The sequence below is a fragment of the Pongo pygmaeus genome, chromosome 11 (genome assembly GCF_028885625.2).
Source record: "Pongo pygmaeus isolate AG05252 chromosome 11, NHGRI_mPonPyg2-v2.0_pri, whole genome shotgun sequence".
Classification (NCBI taxonomy): domain Eukaryota; kingdom Metazoa; phylum Chordata; class Mammalia; order Primates; family Hominidae; genus Pongo; species Pongo pygmaeus.
In genome coordinates this window covers 30,231,600-30,251,921 of record NC_072384.2, presented here as the reverse complement: position 1 = coordinate 30,251,921, position 20,322 = coordinate 30,231,600, and positions in this window count along the sequence as shown.

Sequence of the window (20,322 nt, the reverse complement as noted above, 5' to 3'; positions counted from 1 at the left end):
TAAGCTATTATAATATAAATTGCATTCCCCTAAGGTCATTTTAGCCTTTACACATGGTTAAAGGCTTTCATCAGTTATATAAAACTCAGTGCTGTGAATGAATTTACTATTGAGTAGCAGACTGCCAAGTAGACTGAACAGCTGAAAAAGGGGAGAAAAAGCAAAATAATGATAAAAGTAGATAACATTTATATAGAGCTCACTACAAGTCAAGCACTTTTTAAATTGTCTCATCCATATTAATTCATCCAATTCTCATAATGATCTTGGAGGTTGATCCCGTTATCATCCCCATATTGAAGAAACTGAGGCCTGGAGAGGTTAAGCAATTTACCTGTTGTCATACAGGCAGTAAGGAATTAAGCTACAGTTTGACCCCAGATATTCTGGCTCCACAGCCCATGCTTTGACTTAACCACTAAGCTACACCGCCTCTCTATGCAAATTGGTGTTGGATGACTGAAATGGTATGGGTGCTTAGAATCAAGTGACATATAAGGCTGCAGACAAAGACAGGCCTAAGATTTTATCATTTTAATTAACTACCACTAAACAATTGGCCAGAACCTGGACTTTCTGGCCCTATACTTATTTCTTTCATGGTCTACACCAATATATTTGACATGATTCCATCCTGCTGCCACAAGTGTTAGACTGTAAAGAGAAGTAGTTATTTGCTTCTAATATCTTGCCAGATAATTAATATAGAAAATGATACATTTTTCTCATCAAATGCACCAATGAGCTTTTCACTGGAATATGAACCCTGGTTTGCAGAATGGGGCGAGTCTGGGGCATTTGCGACTGCAGCCTTGGGTTCCAAAGACCAGGCTGACTCAGGAGGAATATTACTCAAGGTAACTGCAGTTTGTAAAACATGAGCAAAAAGAATAAAAAAGGAAAAAAAAAATGATCAGAGTTGCAAGTCACTGGAGTACGGCAATCCTACAGGCATGTTAAGAATGAAAACAGCTGGGTGCAGTGGCACACACCTGTGGTCGCAGCTACTTAGGAGGCTGACACAGAAGGATGGCTTTAGGCTAGGAGTTCAAATCCAGCCTGGGCAACATAGCAAAAACCTGTCTAAATAAATAAATAAATAAAACAGGATTTAAACAGAAAATTACTGGTGAAGGAACCCATCAGGCACCATTGTTCTAGTCAAAACTGTAGCATCACCCTAGTTGCTTATTTCCCTCACTTCTCTACTGTGATGTCAGAGCCTTTAGGAAGCCTTGAGGTTCATTTCTAAAACAAAGTGAGGTATGCCCATGTTTGACATTTCCATGACTCCTGCCCACTATTCCAATCTGTGGTCCTCTCTTCCTGAGAGCTCAGCCTTGGCCCCAGCTATGTGTCCATTTCCATGGCTTTTATGCTTGCCCTCTCCTAGGCTGTGTCCATGACACACAGCAGAGGTTTTTAAATTAGAAATGAGATCATATCACTCTCCTGCCTAAAATTCATTTCAGTGCAAATAAGAAAGATTGATATATTCCCATATATATGTTAGAAGAAAGTTCAAACTCCTTGTCAAGACCCAAAGATTCTAAATAATTTTGCCTTTCTCTAACTCTATCTCATCTCTTCTCCCACCTCCTTCCATCATGCTTCCTTATTTCCGGTTATATTGTTTCCCCTTCAGTTCTGCAAATAGCCACACTGTCTCTTGACTTTGTACTTTTTTTTCTCCTTCTGTCTTGAATGCTCTTCCCTAGCTCTTCAAATGCCTGGCTCAGTCTCACTTAGGTCTGGGCTCACTGTCACCTTTTAGAGAAACCTTGCTGATCAGTTATTTAAAACAAGGCTCCTTATTTATTTTCTGTCACATCACCATATTTACTTTCTTCACAGCAGTTGCTACAGTCTAAGTTATCTTGCTTACCTATTTGATTACATGTGTATTGTCTGCTCCAGTAGACTGTAAGCTTTACCAGAACAGCAACCTATTCTGCCTCGTTTGAAGTGTGCGCCCTATGTTGAGCAAAATGCCTGGCATGTAGTAAGCAAGTGGTAAATGTCTGTTGCATGAAGAAAACTGATGGTGAATCAGTGTCCACAAATGAGCCAAGGAAAATGGCTCAGGGCTGAGACCATGGGCAATGAACAAGTTCTTTGCACTGTTTGTGAGAATAGAAAGGCCGGGACACAGTCACATTGGGATTGAGTCCTCAAACTGTAATAAGCACAAATAAAATGACGAAACATAGTAAAAGAATGACTGTTCCCTGTCTATCTATCAATCATTTATCTATTTACCTTTTGTGTGTGTGTGTCATGTCTACAGCTTTATCCTTTCATGAAATGCATGCTGTATTTGGTAATTTTCAAATTTAATCATTATATGAGCACAATTAAAATATAGATGTTTACATTTCATTTTAAAAATAAATGCAAACACTTATGAGTTTTTAGAATGCAAAATTAAATGGAATATCTTGATTCTCAATCTCAGATTAACTAAAGATATACTTTGTGATGCAGCAGTTAATTTATATGGTTAAACAGTGTATCATTGAAACGCTTGCACATAGTATGTGTAATAATGTTTGAGATAATGAAACTACAAAAGCAAAGGAAATAATTTTGATTAAAAGTGAATGTGTCTTTTTGGAAGTTAAAATAATCAAATGGTAAAATATTACTTCTAATAATTGCCACTTTTTTTTTTTTGCTTTCCTTTTATTTAGAGACCAGTAAACCTATTCCACAAACTTCTAAAAGCATACAGATGTGAGAAAAACTGAAACGAAATGGTCATTATTTCTAAGCGCAGGTTTTCCTTTCAACTAGGACTGGGTTTTGAGCATATCTGAATTACCAAAAAACTTAATGAAAGCTTAGCAAACTTTGAAGGAGGAGGTCATTGCGTTAATGTTCTTTGCACAATTCTCAGCAATATCATTTACACCCGCTTCCCTGAGGTGTTATTCCATATGCCCCTTCTGGATATAACTATGTAGGGAGTGTAAGAATCTTTATAAATTGCTTCAAGAGGGTGATCATGATTTTAACTGCCACAACCAATCAAATCTGAAGGTCCATTTATTTAATGAACATGAATTCATTTAAAAAAGGAAATTACCAAACTCGTCATTTAATAACAAAAAGGGAAACAATACAAATAAATAGCATAATTAAATAGCAAAAGGCTATGAGAATCTAGGCATTTTGAGTATCTGCAAAAGGCTAACAATGACTTTTACAAATTAATTGTTGTAGGATAGGTTTTTTTGTTTGTTTGTTTTTTTATCAGGATGGAGTCTCTCTCTGTCGCCTAGGCTGGAGTGCAGTGGCGCAATCCTGGCTCACTGCAACCTCCACCTCCCAGGTTCAAGAGATTCTCCTGCCTCAGCCTCCTGAGTAGCTGGGGATTACAGGCACACACCACCATGCCTGGCTAATTTTTTTTTTTCTATTTTTAGTAAAGATGTGGTTTCACTATGTTAGTTAGGCTTGTCTCGAACTCCTGACCTCAAGTGATCCTCCCACCTTGGCCTCCCAAAGTGCTGGGATTACAGGCGTGAACCACTGCGCCCAGCCTAGGATAGGTTTTCTAACTGCCATTACATTAGAGTTTTGAAAAGAAATCTATTGAAAAACTCATTGAACTATATACACTTATATCGATGATTTTTAAGGCATATAAACTACACCTCGGTAAAGTGGCTAGAAAAGTTATATACCAAAACTTTTTTCCAACCATATCGCTACTCTGCATCTTCAACTTTGTTCAGTCTATGCCGTAGCACTTTCTCCTGTATCCACCATTATGCAGGGTGGTAATGCATTGGGTGTTGCATTACCCAACCTTCTGCTGAACCTAAATTTCATCACATTTTTAGATAAGTAACTCTCCTCTTGGACCTTATGCTTGACATAACTTTTCCACTTTTGAGGGATTTTTTTCTAAACTATAACTTCATATAATTTCACCCCTTGATTTTTCTATCCTCTCTTCCTGTCTCCTCTCATGTCATCTCATTTCTTCTCTTTCCTTCCTTTCTTCTTTTATGACTTTTATTTCTGGCTATATAGTCAATTCATTTACTTAGAATGTCACCCTTCCTAATGCATATAAACTGTGAAAGACTGGCACTTCTCTGAGGTTACTCTTACTTTCGAATGGAAATTTGAGTTATTAAGCACTTTCTTAAAGCTAAAATTAGTAGGAATTGCTATTCATTTTGCTCACGTGAAAAGTGTCAGAAATATCCTGGATCTTATTGAGGTTTTATTTCTCACTACTAGTACAAGACTATACTTCTTGAGTGTGGAGACTGAGTCTTTTTTTTTTTTTTTTTTTGAGACAGAGTCTCGCTCTGTCGCTCAGGCTGGAGTGCAGTTGCAGGATCTCGGCTCACTGCAAGCTCCGCCTCCCACGTTCATGCCATTCTCCTGCCTCAGCCTCCCGAGCAGCTGGGACTACAGGCGCTCACCACCATGGCCTGCTGATTTTTTGTATTTTTAGTAGAGACAGGGTTTCACCGTGTTAGCCAGGATGGTCTCGATCTCCTGACCTCGTGATCCACCCGCCTCGGCCTCCAAAAGTGCTGGGATTACAGGCGTGAGCCACCGCGCCCAGCCGCCGGAGACTGAGGCTTATTCATCTTCATGTGCATCTCCCGTAATTGAATGTCTGGCACAGTACTCAAAAAGTAGTATTCACCAAATTTTATGTACCCAGGAGTTCCAGAGAAGTTTGTTGTTTTTATTATTGCCCTTGTTGTTTGCAGCAATCATTCCAAATGCCAACATAGAATCCTACCTACCTCTTATTCAGTACCGAAGGTCCACACCTATGTGGTATCCAATGATCATTTTGTAAATAATATGATCTCTGTCCCTTTACTAAAAGGATAAATAAGCTGACCACATATGTGAGAAGGAGGAGATAGCAAAAGCCAAGACTCTTCCTTCTGCTTCCTTGCTCCCAGACTCTTCAGGACCTTACCCATAAATTATCATTTTTTTCTCATCTACTGCTAATTGATCCACCTTCTAAGCAAACAATCATACTCCAAACCCTGCTTTTAAAAACAATCTCTCCTCAGGTCCTTTCCCCAGGATATAGTCGTTTTTCTCTTTTTATAGTCCTTTTTCTCATCTATTGTTCATCAACAATTTATCATCAATATGATCTATGCTTTATATCCATCAGCTTCAATCTAGCTTTTTCCTATACCGCTATTACGACACTTCTTGTGAAACAAGCACATATGACCTCTTAATAGTTAAATTATAGAGTTTACGCATTGTTTCTTGTATTTTGTTTACACTGAATAAATCTATAGAATTTGTAATAATTGGCGATACGGGTGAAATCACTGTAGCAATTTCAGCCTTGCTTATTTTCAATGGCAAGTAAACCTCATTCTGCATTGATGGTGAATTCAAATGCAAAGATATTTATTAACCATCTGCAATTAAAAAAAAGGTATAGGGGAAATACAATGAAAACACCAAACAGTATTTTTATCTAAAATTATTATATAGTGGTACAAACAACCGTACACCATGAACTACATTATGTTATGAAATAGACTGTGATGATGGAAATCAAGTATATATTAGACAGAAGGGTTATTCTAACTGGAAGGATTGAGGGGTGGGGTCAGGGCTGCTTTAAAATTTTTTTTCCTTATTTTTTTCCCTACCTTTATTTTTCTTCTTTGAGTTATTGTTGTTTGAGTGGTTAATAACACTTCTCAGTTCATGGGACATTGTCATCAGGGGTCTATGCAAGGTTCTTTTATATTTTATGAATTTATTTACTTCCTGTAACTTCATTCTCCACTGGAGAAAATCTTATACAGAAGATCACATAAGAACTGGACCTGGGTGCATGAATAGGATGTCCACAGAGGAAGTGAAGGGTGCTCCAAAAAGAGGGAAAAGGGGAACATGGGTACCAAGAATTGATCGTTGCTTAACTCTGGGGTTAGTGGCAGCATATATGTCTGGAAAGATTGTTGCAGCAAGTTGTAAAGGCCTTGATATCCTGTGTTAATACAATTGCAACACCATGACAAATTTCGAGCAAATGGATTACTGGATCTGGCTCATGTAAGATCATTCTAACAGAGGTATAGAGAATCTATTTTAGAAACTGGGTCAGAACAAAGATAACTGAGAAAGAACATAGAAGAAACTGGACTGGGGAGATTACTTTGAAGATGGTTCATTATCTAAATCATAATCACAATTAAGATTTAAGGTAATATTTCCCACTGATACAGAAGTTTAAAATAAGACAGACGTCCATATGCAATTAATCTTTTCTTCCATACTGGTCCTACAGGCCTGATGTTAAATGCTTTTTAACATGCTCTTGTTATCCCTATAAACATTGGAGCTTGGTTTCCTTGGGAAATATAAGAGCAGAGTTTATTAGTGTATTCATTCCTAGTACTAAACTATAATGGATCCAGTGGTAGAATGAAAGATTCAGTTTCCTTAACTTGCCATATATCTTTTATTACATTAGTGATGTGTTTTCCTGATATTTGTTTCCTTGTAAACTGTACTTTTCTCTCTTTCTTTGAATTAGTTGCTATCAAGGTGAATAGCTGAATAATCTTGCATTAATTATTAGTACTTCTTATGCCAAAGCTAATTCATGGTTTTGCACAATTTAAATAAACTACAGTCTTATATAAAGAAACAGCTTGTTTCTTTAGAAAGCTAACACATATATAAACATATGGTCATAATTTGAACTTAATGTAAGTTTCCAACACAATCATATAAAGAGATTAGAAACAAGGAGATCCTAAGTCTTCTATGATGGCATTCTATTAAAATCCAAATTGAAATGTGTGATAAAAGTTACTTAAATATATGTGCCTATAATCTATCTATCTATCTATCTATCTATCTATCTATCTATCTATCCATATATCTATCTATCTCTTTTCAGCCATCTATTTATTTTACTGCCTTCATTACCTACAATTTGTTTGTGATTCTCCAAATTCCTTTTTTTCCATGTTATATTTATCAAGAGTTTTGATTTTGGTCTTGGATTTTCTGTGATTTCTTTATTATTCTACATTTAATTATTTTTATACCCCAACAGTTAATGTGATAACCTTTTTCTATTAATATCCCTTTCTCCATTCAAGTATTTATTTTTCTCTTTCCTCCCTGGCATTTCTCTATGAAGGAACCTTGACAGCTTTCTATCGTCGTATTTTTATGGTCATAGCACAGACACCCTTTGAAGTTAACATCTTGTTTTGTCCTGAAGATAGTTTCTACTCCTTCTTTATTTTCTTTGACCCCAGCCCAGACTTCAATAAAGCATTGAACTTGCTGTCGCTGGTAGTCCTTCTGCTGATATTTCATTGCTGTTTCTCTTGCTCAGGGTCAGGGACAAACTCTCAGCTATTCTTACAAGATTTTAATAGGCTTTTACTGGCACTTAACATTTATAAATAGCAAACAACAAATGACACTTCTGTTGCATGTGCTACAAAATAAGCTTTTTGTACATTGAAGAACATATTTCTTAAAGAAAAAAATTAAATAATGTCTCTATAACTAAATAACAGAAAATAAGACCAAACCATAATTATATAAATTAATATTATTTGGAAACTTTTTAGAACATGTTTTATATTTTTATGAGTACATGTAGGCTTGGTTATGCTGGAGTAAAATATCAACATGAAAACACCAGTGTCTTAAAGCAACAGTTACAGTCCTAGCCAACTGTCCAGAGCAGCTGTCATCTCAGTTTTTGGCTCACTAGTTCAGACTCTGTGATCATCAAGAGAAAGGTAGAGTATTCAGGAGGATCCACACCAGTAATGTAAGGCATTGGCCTAAAAAGGAACAAAGTTGCTTTCTCTGAAAAGCCCTTAACCAGAATTATTCACAGGTTTTCACCTAAGTGAAGAGAAAAAATGAAAAAGACACAAAAGGGTAATTCTCCTAAATAGCTACAGAAGTAAATAATCAGATATGGATGAAGACTAGAAATTTCTCCCACAACATGATACAATAGATTTCTATTTTGCTGCCAACAACATATTAATTCTACTTTACTCCATGGCTAAACTTTGGAAGATGTTAAGTTATCAGCAAGCATTAGAAGAAGAAAGAGAGAGAATTTGTTATGGACGAGGCATTCAAATCTTGATAAATATAAACAAAGTATGTGAGACTAGAATAAATAATGCAAATACAAGGTAAAATAAAAAGGATACATCAGTTAGAGGACAGAACCATTTTGAGAGATTTTTGGAGATGAGTGTGGAAAGAAAACAGAAAAAGTGGCAGAGAGGGATTCTATGGAGATTGTGAATGGTGACTATTAAAAACACTAAATGCTGATATCCACATATGCTTATGTTCAGGCAAGTCTACAGATGGGAAGATACTTAGCTGGAGCAGAAATAAGGAATGGGCTGTGAGGTTTACAAGAACAGACCACCCAACACCTGTGTGAAGTGAAAACCTGGCCAAGGACCACAGTCATGAATTCAACTTCATTGTCCAGAAAACTAACTCATGCCTCATAGAGCTATTATGGAAGCATCCATTCCTTTTTATATAAAGCCCAATTTTACCTTATGCAAAAAATTTACAGAGCATGCATATGCTTGCAAATAATTCATTTTCTGTGCCCTTTATTTTACTCATAGGGTGAAGAAGTAAAGAAGCGTCACAAAGGAAAGATCTTCTGGGTCCTAACAGGACTAATATCAGTGCCCAAAATGAAAATGCATTCTTCTGCATACCTAGTTACTGTTTCGGCTGGTATTTCTTACTTACAGTTAAGAAAATGTTAGACATCTCTCTAGTTCACAGGTTAGCTACCCCAGCTCCCTATTCAGAGCTCCCTAGTGGGACGCTGTTGAGCCTAAAATTCATGATTGTCAGCCTCCAACAGAGAACTTCCATAGATTGCTGCTGCTACAGCTTCAGGATCCAATCCAAGTCCTGCTTTATGCCAGTCTGGTGTTTAACACTTAGTCTGGTTTATTACTTCCAATCAATCCTTTTTGGGGCTTATGTTAACTGAAATTAGTTTCTGTTGTTTGCAACCAAAGAACCATAATTAAGACTGCCCTCTCCACTCCCCAAACAGCTGAGATTTTTGCACCCAAGTTGACTAAGAAACTTCTGAAAATAAATAGCAGGTTTAAGATCCTGGTCTAGAGAGCTGAATCACAAGTCATTTAAAGGAGGATAAACAGGGTTCAATTACTAAATTCCTTTATTGGAGAACATAGCCAAAAAGAGAAAAAGCAAACATAACTAAAGAGTTTTAAAATCGATGACATCAGAAGAATGTGATATAATCAATAGTTAACAGGAAGTTAGCCTGTGAATAACTTGTGGACAGTCAATGGTATTCACATATGCATACGCTTCCATAAACCTGCTGTTCTTTCTCAACTATTCCACAAATGGAAGGGGCATGTGACTCCTTTCCCTCTCCTGTATTGATTTTCCTCATGGTCACTATTCCAACTGCACTCAGCTATTGGCAGTTGTCTTAATATGTCATACCCTTTAATGTGTACGTATTTGTGTCCAAGTTATTTCTCCTTCCTTGGAGTGACTTTTCTCTGTTGTTTGTCTTTCACTTCTTAGAATCAGCTGTCACTCTTTGAAATCTCAGAGTCAATAACAAGAACAACTACAAAAATGATCACTCACTCTACTCACTACTTTCTCCCTACAGTTCCCAGAACCTACTGCTAGTATTCCATTTGTCAAAATGCAGTTTATTATTTAGTTGCATCTGTTGTCTTTAATCCACTGTGAGCTCCTAAAAGTGGGGCTGTGACTTACTTGTCATTGCATGTCTGGGAGGTACTTGGTGCTTGGCACAGGGTGAATAATACTTTTTTTTTTTTTTTTTCACACAGATGAATGAATAAATTAGTGATCTAGGCTTAAGATTTTTTCCACCTCAAAATCTGACACGTACACACCTATTTGCAAAACCTTATAGAAGCAAGTTTAGATAAAATTAATAAACTGAAAACTATCCTGTCCTTTTATATTTAGGTTGTAAATTCAATGTAGATAATGGATGCATTCTTATTATGTGTGTGTGTGTATATATACATATATATAAAAGAATTTATTTTTATATAAATTTTTTATATATATATAAAAGAATTTATTTTTTAACAGAAGCATCCCATCCTTTTTACATAAAGCCCAATTTTACCCTATGCATAAAATTTACAGAGCATGCATATGCTTGCAAATAATTCATTTTCTGTGCCCTTTATTTTACTCATAGGTTGTATGACTATGTACCCATGTGCATGTATGTGTGTGTGTGTTTTATACACATAGATGTGTACACGAGTCTACATGTTTGAATAGATTTTGAGAAGCAATTGTAATGCACTATTATAATTGAAGTCCAAATTGACTGCAACTATGTCAATGAGTGCTGAATCACCAGCCTCACTATTTCCTCCTTAAATAGCCTTTCCGTCATCTCCATTTTCTCGAGTATTGCTCCCTAATCCTACACTGTACCTTCACTCCCTTATCTCCTTCTTTCCATTAAATTTATTCTTCACGGAACTGACATCGACTTTATTTTCAAACAGTGACTTCATTTTCAATAAACCAAGCTAGAAAACCCAATTCTGTATGTATTCTGGGCTTGGTTTTTGCTGATGTTAATTCACCATATTAAGTTTTTGTCTTGGCTCTGCACAATCTAGTGATTAGCATATATGTATAAAATAAAAAAGAGCTTTTATATTTAATGTACTTTTCACGTGCATTGAAACTCTGGGCAGAAGATGTGGGGTAAATGCAATTACTATGTAGAGTAAGTAGCATGGTAAATCTCAAATTACATGAGAAATTTACCTAGAATTAGATCAGATACATAGATGATAGGTAGGTAGGTAGATAGATAAATTTTATTTAAAATGATCGTGATCAGGAGTGAATCTCCAAAATATTGTGAAGCTGTAGAACTTATATTGGGTATTTCTTTGGTTGCCTGTGTGCATCCATTCTTCCCTTCATGCAAGCATTCCCCTCTGGACCTCTCACTCTTCCTCGTCCTCCCACCTACCCTAATGGGAATTACCCACCATGACTGCAGGCCCTCCAGGATGTGGTTCCCAATTTCCTGTCCCTCAGAGCCTCAACTGCCATTCTCTAGACCTTGTCCCTGACACCTATACTTGACATACTGTCATGTGCTGTCCTAGAGTTCTACTTACTCATATTCTTTCCAGGTATTTTCTTTTTGCAGGGTCACACTATGTGAAATGCTCTTATCTCCCCTGGGAGCCTGAAAAATGCAGCTTTATCTTGAAATCTCAGTTCTTCTGAGATTACCTGCTCCAGAAAGACTCTTCTAACTACACAGTAGTTATTTAGATGAAATTACCTCTATTTTCTGCCTTATCAATTCTAATATTGTGCTTGCCATACTGCATTAATTTCTGCATAGAATTTTTGTGTGAGACAAAAGGAAAAAATGAACCCAATTCTCAAGCCCTCCCTGTATCCTACAACGTTCCTTCGTGGTGTCTGGCCCTTTTGACGCTGAGCTTGACCATGTGACTCACTTTAGCCAGTGGGATGTTAGCAAACGTGAAGTAAGCAGAGGCTTGAAATGAGCTTGTATATTGAGGCTTCTTTGCTCTTGCCTTTTGCCATTGCCAGAGAACCTGCCCAGAGGAGCCTGCTGGAGGATGAAGGACACATGGAGCAGAGCCATGTTTCCCTTGTCATCTCAGCCGTGGCCATCCTGGACCAAATGCTCACCTACAATGTGTTCATTATACTTGTTGTGGCAATGCATAACCAATATGGTTGCTTTGGCTGTATTTTGTGACCTCTTTGTGAGTGAGACATCTTTGTCTTGATTAAGTCTCTTTCCCCCATTCCTAGAACAGTAGTTGATCTATTACATTTTGGTTGAATTGAACCTGTTGAATGCCGTTATTGTTCCTTTCCCAGAAAAAAAAAAAATGAGTGCTGTATCTTATTTCTAACAGGTTTCTAAACAGTTTAGAACCCCTGTTTAAAGGAATTCTACAAAAAATATTGAGAACTGCATAACCTCTTTAGAGTAATCAACATTTGCAAATGATCAATTTATCTACCTCTTTAGTGAGCCTTAAACTTTGCAAGAGTATAAAAAATTATATATTTTTTTCTCAATAGTTTTCATGTAATTTTCTGCACTTTTCTAAAATTGGTTGTGGAAATTGTGCCTGGTTTTAGGGTGGGGGGAACCAGAAAGTTTGGAAACATCATCAGTGTTGTTTTACTCGTCTTTTAGTAAACACATTAGGTCTGGACAAAGTCTAATGCATATGCAAGTTCAACATAAACTGCATGGATCAATTAAGTTATCTCTCCTTTTCATGTACTTGATAAAGTACTATTTCTCATATGCATTTTTAGAACAAAAATTACCCATAAATTTGCAAGATTGGCAGGTATAACCAAATAAAGACAATTTTCACTTTTGTATAAATAATGAAAGTCATACACTCAAGATAGGGACTGTGGAAAGGCTAGGAATTCTAGAATTCAGCATATTTGAGAAGATTGCTCTGGCCCCCCTCAGGAAGGACTTTTCATTCAAGCTTTGAAAGATTCAATCTATGCAAGGATATTTCTCTAAGCTGCTAGTCCAAAAGTAATAAACATCAAGCTTACAGACGGGTGTGGAAACTGAATGGCTTTGCTTTTCTTCTGAGGGATTTAATTTATTTTTAATATCACAGGTGGCTCGAGGCAAGGTGTAATCATCTGTCACTCTTCAGTTAAATCATATCACTTCACTTCTGAAATATTCTTTGATCCCTCTACCTGTAAATCATGTTCCACTTTCTCTGCCATAGACTGTAGCATATAGATATAATAATGACATTACAAATTACCAAGAGCATGGAGAGTATGTCTATTTAAAAGATGATTGAAAAACACACACATGCAAATACTAACCCAGACATTTACTTTTTAATGTTTTTCTTCTTTTTTGACTTGTTACTAGAATATAAAATTATATGAAACACATACTGAAGACAAGTTTTAATTTTTTTAATTTAAAATACATCAGGCATTTCTTTTTTACTGGCTTTATAGTTTAGACAATATTAATACTTTACATCTGTAATTTTAGCATTTTGAATACACAGTTTTTAATGTACATTACCCACTGGGCAGATCCATAGAACAAGCTAAAACTTTCCAGATTCACATTACTTTAAAAATATTTTGATTTGCTGGGCCTGGTGGCTCATGCCTGTAATCCCAGCACTTTGGAAGGCCGAGGTGGGCAGATCACGAAGTCAGGAGACTGAGACCATCCTGGCTAACACAGTGAAACTCCGTCTCTATAAAAATACAAAAAATTAGCTGGGCGTGGTGGCACACACCTGTACTCCCAGCTACTCAGGAGTCTGAGGCAGGAGAATTGCTTGAACCGGGGAGGCAGAGGTTGCAATGAGCCGAGATCATGACCCTGCACTCTAGCCTGGAGACAGAGCAAGACTCCATCTCAAAAAAAAAAAAAAAAAAAAATTGATTTGTAGTCATATATCTTGGTTAACACATTTTCCGAGGGGGTCATTGGGTATAGCATGCCTCACTAGATTATGTTAGGAAAAGTGATAGATAGGACATTAATTTGTGTTATTCCAATATAAAAAGGGCCTCTTTTCTTCCCTCAATCAATCTAACTATTAAATCATTTATAAGAATCTTAAATATCACAATAAGATATCAACTGTCTTGAATAAAAGTCATAGATGCATGCCTGTAATTCCAGCACTTTAGGAGGTCGAGGTGGGTGGATCACAAGGTCAAAAGATAGAGACCATCCTGGCCAACATGGTGAAAGCCCGTCTCTACTAAAAAAAAAAAAAAAAATTAGCTGATCATGGTGGCATGCGCCTGTAGTCCCAGCTACTTGGGAGTCTGAGGCAGAAGGATCGCTTGAACCCAGGAGGTGGAGGTTGCAGTAAGCCAAGATTGTGCCACTGCACTCCAACCTGAGTACAGAGCGAGACTCCATCTCAAAAAAAAAAAAAAAAAGAAAAGAAAAAAAATTAATAGATGGAATGCCTTTCTAGGAAACATTACCTTAAAAAATTGTAATATTATAATAATCAAAATAGCCAAATTCATATAATTTTACAAAAAAACAAGATTTGCTGAAATGGTAAATCAAAGAAGTCATTGTGAAAACAGCTTTAGCTGCATAAATGATAAAATCTAGAAATAGGGATGAGTGTTATTGAAAAGAAGGCTTCTGTTTATATGAAGAAGGAAGTCTGAAGAGATGAGGGTAAGTGATATACTGGCTGAGTGTCCTTTATGCAAAACCCTTGGGACCAGAAGTGTTTAGGATTTAAAATTTTTTAGATCTTAGAATATTTGCATGTATGTAATGAGATATCTTAGGACTAGGACCGTCGTCTAAAGATGAAATTCACATATGTTTCCTATAAACTTAATACACATAGTTTGAGGGTAACTTTATGCAATATTTTAAATAATTTTGTGCATGAAACAAAATTTCAGAAAGCAAAGGTTCCACTCTCTCCACAAACCATGTGGACAGTCTGTAGTTGATTGGCATCACCATGATTCCTGACTCTGAATTTATACACTATTGATAAGCAATCATCTTCTTACACTTATTCTCACATAAGTACTTAACAGCAAAAAAATGTGACATGGTATTTTCAGCTTATTTTCTAATAAATACTTATTAGTCATATAACTGCTCTCCTAATGTTTATGTTGTTAGATCAAAAAAAATGAGTAAGTATGTTAAAGGACCTCGGACTTCCAAAATAAATCTGTGGGCATTATCAATGTTTTATTTCTCTGAAGCCTACCAATTCCATTTCCTGATTCTTCATAGGACTTTTTGACACATTGCTTCAAACTCTTAGATCAACAACATATTAATCCCTAGATTTAAAAGAATTATTGCTATATTAGGCAGTATGCACTTAGTTGCAAGTAATAATTTTTTGAAAGGAGCTGATCAAAAGGGAATATTTATTATAAGGATACAATCATAGTGGGCAGCAATATACTTAGACCTCTGGAATGAACTGAGAGAGAGGACTGGACAGAAGTCTTCTCTCTGTCCTTGTGTTTCTTATCTGAATTAATTTGATTAATCAGTATCTTGATAAAAAATAAACAGCTTACTCTAACTGAGTAATTTGGGCAGAATAAAGAGACATCTTATACAGACAAGGTATAGCATAGCTCCCTGGCATAAGGAAAACCAAGGAGTCATTTCCACATCCAGATCTGGAGGAGAAGGAGCAGAACAGAAAACGCACAGAGGAAAACTGCATAGGAAGGACACCAGCAGGTTAGCACTGTGCCTGTATCCCAGAACTAGCAGCAGGAATACTCCTTAAGCTGCCATTTTTTTTATCTTTCTTCCATTGTCTCATATCTCTTTCTAACCGCAGCTGGGAAAAGTTCTCCACTTTTCAGGGTTCATGTAATTTGATTGACCACACTTAGATGACCCAAGATAATCTCCCCATCTCAATATCATGTATTCCTTTGGGTTCTGTAAAATGCAAATTGTCCTGGAATAACTAATGCTTGAAGTACTTTTTTATAAAGTGTGGGGCAGTTGTAGTGTAAGAATTTAACCCCTATGAGAGCAGAGACTGTTTTCCTTATCCTTTGTTTTGCTGTATCTTCAGGATTTGGAATAGTATTTGGCACATAAAAGGAGCAAAGTAAATATTAGTTGAATGAATGAGTGAGTGAATGAGTGGAGAGAGCAATGCCAAGAGAGAGATCTGTAGTTTTGAGAAGTAACATATAGGCAAAGACAGAGGCTTCATCAATACAGCCCCTGCCATTATCTCTCTCCCAGATTACTTCCAAGAGTCCCTCTGAGTTTTTCTGAATTGCATTAATCTCAAATCCATTCCTTATTTTAAGACTAAAATGGGATTTCTTTTGCCATATCGAATTATTCACTTCCTTGGTTAAATTGCAACTGAAGTTTCCTTTTGCCTGTTGTATAAAATCAAGTTCTTACAACACCCTTGAAGATTGGCCCTGAGTACCTTTTTCCTCACATTGTGCTCTGCAGCTGCATTAAAAATGTCCTCTTTCCTTGCTCACCTCCTCTCCTTTCTTACCTTGAGGCCTTTGTCAGTGCTAATTCCTCTGCTTTGTATGCCCTGCCATCTTGAGACACCCTTGTCTGGCATCTTTGTTTGTTCTTAATACTAAACACAGGTGCTCCACCCTCCACAAAGCTTCCCTTGACACTTAAAGTTTGCCCCTAGAACCTCCTCTGTATAGTTTTCTACTACCCCAGAAGATGCTGCATCTTGTTTTTTGTCTCTGTCTTCTGTCAACTTGATATGGGGAAAAGCAAAACAAAATAAAACAAAACTTTATTAGTGCCAGAAAAAAAGAATCATCAAAAGGATCACCCTTTAGAACAATATATTATACTTCCTGCTAATTCATTCCAGTTTTCCCTGAGGAAATGCTATGTACACATGCGTGTGTATAAACCCATTGTTATGTTAATTCAATCAATTAGTTCTTTTTTTATATATCAGTCTCCTTTTTCCTCACGACCATCCCTAAACTCAGAATCAAATTTCCAGCTCAATTATATTTAATCTGGTATATTTCATGGTTTCTACATTTATGGGTTTTTTTTCTCCATCTTTTCTACACAAGAACCAAGCTAGTATTGGGCCCTCATTTTAATTACATTTTTATCTTGTTTTTAATAATTCCTATATATGTGCTTTTTTGTAAATTGCCTAAAACAATTTGTAGAAAAATAAAGGCATTTTAAAATCTAATTCATTAAACTTTAAGTTAGTGCTTTTTGAACACCTAGGATTGCCATAAAAAGAAACAAACACACACAAAAAATTGGGGGACATAGTTTCTAGAAAAGAAAATTCTTACCACTGATATTTTTTCTTTTCCGAGAGTCAATAACTCCAGCAAATAAATACTTCCAAAAGAACTGTGTTCTGTAATGTGGAAATGAAAAACAAATCTAGTTAATTCATTCAGAAGATTTTTCTGTACCTGTATTTAGGAATAAATTTGCATCTTTTACATTGGTTCCTTTTGTCATTATTGTAAATAGCCTTGGATGGTAATAACCCACTCCATTGCTCATAAAACCCATTTGATCTGTGTTTATCACTTGCTCTGTAAGTAGCTCTTCATTTCTGTTTGTTGCTATCATGGTTATAAAATATACTACTATAATAGTTCTTAAACATACAATAGCACTATAAAACAGTATCTTTGGTGGGTATTTAAACAATTTTAATGCTGAGACAAAATAATTTAATTTCCTACCCATATGTTGAATGTTCCTTAAGGCATTAAAAAAATCTCTAAAATCCATACGCTTGAAAATATCTAAATTTCTGCCAAACTTAGTTCAGGCTTATTAGTAATTCCAAACGAGTGAAATCATTGTGATTATACAAGAAAAAATTGATTAAAGTATGGCAGCTTTCTCTACTATCCACTATTTCAGAGCTAAAAACAATACGTATATCAGATCTTGGTTCTGTGACATCTAAAAGTATCTACAACATTTGTGAGCAAGAAAAAGTAGAACCTATCAAATAAACTTTGAGAACCATAAACTTGTTTTACTCTACCTGTAACACTTTCTATAGAGCTAAATTAACATTCTTTGTATTGCTATTTCAATAAAAATGTTATGACTCTTTTATAGTTAAAATAAACTTTTTAAATTTTCAGTGCTAACCATTATCATTTAATAAACAGCAGTTAGATTTTGACACTTTCATTTATTTTAAAGAAAAGTTAATATGCCATTGAGATGTGAATTTTACATAAACAGAATAAACAAAAACAGATGATTATCTCAATAGATGCAGATAAGGCTAGATAAAATTCAACATCTCTTCATGTTAAGAGCCCTCAATAAACTAGGAATTGAAGGAACACACTTCAAAATAATAAAAGCCATCTATGACAAACCCACAGCCAACATCATTCTGAATGGGCAAAAACTGGAAGCATTCCCCTTGAGAACCACAAGACAATAATAACCTCTCTCATCACTACTATTCAACATAGCACTGAAAGTCCCCGACAGAGCAATCAGGCAAGAGAAAGATATAAAAGGTATCCAAATAGGAAGAGAGGAAGTCAGTCTATCCCTGTTTGCAGAGATGATTCTATAGCTAGGAAACCTCATAGTCTCTGCTCCCAAGCCCTTTGCTCTGATAAACAACCTCAAATAAATTTTTTTTAAATGTACAAAAGTCAGGTGCAATTCCAAACTCTAGCAACATCCAAGCTGAGAGCCAAGTCAAGAATGTAATCCTATTCACAATCACCACCAAAAGACTAAAATACCTAGGAATACAGCTAACCAGGGAGGTGAAAGACCTCTACAACAAGAATTACAAAACACTGCTCAAAGAAATCAGAGATGACACAAACAAATGGAAAAACATTCTATGCTCATGGATAAGAAAAAATCGTGTAATTAAAATGGCCACACTGCCCAAAGCAATTTATGGATTCAGTGCTATTCATACCAAATTAACAATGACATTCCTCACAGAATTAGACAAAACTATTTTAAAATTCATATGGAACCAAAAAAGAGCCCAAATAGCCAAGGCAATCCTAAGCAAAAGGAACAGAGCTGGAGGCATCATGTCACCTGACTTCAAACTATACTACAATGGTATAGTAACCAAAACAGCACGGTACTGGTAAAAACAAACAAACAAAAACAGACACAGAGACCAATGCAACAAAACAGATCACCTACAACCATCAGATCTTAGAAAAAGCTGACAAAAATAAGCAATGGGGAAGGGACACCATATTCAATAAATAGTGCTGGGATAACTGATTAGCCATATGGAGAGGTTTGAAAATGACTGCTTCCTCATACTGTATATCAATTCAAGATGAATTAAAACTTAAATGTAAAACCTAAAACTATAAAACTTCTGAAAGATAACCTAGGAAATACTATTCTGGACATAGGGCCTGGCAAAGATTTTATGACAGAGTCCAAAAGCGATTGCAACAAAAACAAATATTGATAAATGGCATCTAATTGAACTAAAGAGCTTCTGCAAAGCAAAATAAACTATCAATAATATATTTGTATGCATAGTTTGCATACAAACTATGCATGCAACAAAGGTTTAGTATCTAGAATTCCTAAGAAACTTAAACAAATGTACAAGAAAATATAACCCCACTAATAAGTGGGCGAAGAACATGAACAGACACTTACCAAAAGAAGACATTCATGTGGCCAACAAGAATATTAAAAAATACTCAACATCACTAATCATTAGAGAAATGCAAATCAATATGACAAAGAGATACCATCTCATGCTAGTCATAATGATGACTATTAAAAAGTCAAAAATTAACAGATGCTGGCAATATTACAGAGGAAATGGAATGCTTATATACTGCTGATGGGAGTGTAAATTAGTTCAGCCATTGTGGAAAGCAGTGTGGTGATTCCTCAAAGAATTAAAATGAAATTATCATTTGACTCAGCATTCTCATTACTGGGTATATACTCAAAGGACTATATATTGTTTTATCTTAAAGGAACATGCATCTGTATGTTCATTGCAGCACTATTGACAATGGCAAAGACATGAACTCAACCTATATTCCCATCAACAGTTGACTAGATAAAGAAAATGTGGTACATATACATATACTATGTAGCTATAAAAAAAAGCAATGAAATCATGTCCTTTGCAGCGACATGGGTGAAACTGGAGGTCATTACCCCAGGCAAACTAACAAAGGAACGAAAAACCAAATACTGCATGTTCTCACTTATGGGAACTAATAAATGAGAACACATGGACACAAAGAGAGGAACAACAGATGCTGGGGCCTACTTGCAGGTGAAGGGAAGGAGGAGGGAGAGGATTAGAAAAAATACCTATTGGGAACTATGCTTATAACCTGGATGATGAAATAATATATACACCAAACCCCCATGACATGCCGTTTACCTATAGAACAAATTTGCAGATGCACCCCTAAATCTAAAATAAAAGTCCAAAAACAAACCAAAAAAAACAAACAGAAAAGAAGTAAGTTTTGTGAATTCTTTAGTTTATAAGTTAAATGTGCTCAAAACATAAAGAAATCAAGAGTTCTAGAGTAATTATGTCATTTATACAACATGAACAATGCAAACATAAATTTGAAAGCTTACGTAATTCTCAAAAGAATCAGAAATTATTGAAAAAATAAACATTTTCTATCCATGTAGCTATTGACCAAAATTTTTATAGAAAGAGAGATTAA